This window comes from Myotis brandtii, unplaced genomic scaffold (assembly GCF_000412655.1).
Source record: "Myotis brandtii unplaced genomic scaffold, ASM41265v1 scaffold381, whole genome shotgun sequence".
Lineage (NCBI taxonomy): Eukaryota > Metazoa > Chordata > Mammalia > Chiroptera > Vespertilionidae > Myotis > Myotis brandtii.
This window is the reverse complement of record NW_005364633.1, coordinates 662,990-664,135: the sequence shown is the minus strand read 5'-3', so window position 1 is coordinate 664,135 and position 1,146 is coordinate 662,990.

The window sequence follows — 1,146 nt, the reverse complement described above, 5'->3', positions numbered from 1 at the left end:
ACGGGGGAGCCAGGGCCACGGGGGAGCGAGGGCCACGGGGGAGGAGGGCGCAAAGCCCGGCTCCTGCCTCAAAACCCACACATGGGCTGTGTGGTGTGTTTTCTGGGAAAGACTGTAAAAGGGTTTTCAATTCAGCGTTACATAATCCGATTCATTTCTTTAGCAATGGCTCATTTTCTGGTGGTTTCCCGCCCCCTCCCCCCAGACATTCCAGGGAAATTGTTGTGTTTTGCTATTACAAATTATTTTATGTCCGAATCGATTCTCTAAAATGTGCCTCCTACCCATTCGGCCAATGTCCACGAGCTGCACACACAGATACCCAGGCACGCACGTACACAAAGATACCGCGATTCGTAGGGGGGAAAACAAATAAAACTCCCCAAAAAAGTGGTCTTCCCCTGTAACGAACAAGATCTGATTTCAGGAAAGTAACCTTGGGGAGCGCCCAGAACTCGGGGAAGCTCACCCACCACTTGTTGCAGCCACGAGCGCTCCCCCGCAGCCTGAACAAAGCATTGCAAACGCGCTCCGGAACCCGGCAGGGCCCGCGGGCGGCATGTGGTGTGTTTGCAATTAGCTCTCCACCCAGGACCCCGCGTCACCCCCTTCCCAGCCCTCTCCCGGCCCAGCACCCGCCGGGACTCCCGTCCCCAATCTGGTTTCCATCCCCGCCCCGCCCCCGCCCTGCCCTCCCGCCAGCCGGGGGCAAAGGCCTGCAAAGAGTGGGAGTGTGCTCAGTCCTTCCTCCTCTTCCAGATAAAAAAGTTTGAATGCCCAAGAACATCAGAAAATATTCACTTAACCAATAAAGAGGGGGAAGTATTGATGGCCAAGTGTGCTTTTGCCCGTAAGGTTTTTCATATCGATTAACCCGCTTCATCTCGCATGATGCTACGTAGACACTGGCCAATTCTGTTACAGAAAATAAAAGATGGTTGAAAAGTTCAAATACCCATGTATACCTGAATCCCGTGTGTCGGCTGGCGCTGGGTCACGGTCCATGGCGGGGCAGTGACCTGCATGTTACTTACACGAGTGGGAGCCCTCACTCCAGCCGGCCTCTTGCCTCTTTGCAGAATTTATTCATTTTTATTATTTAATTATTTATTAAATCCTTATTGTTGAAAGTATTACATAGGTCCC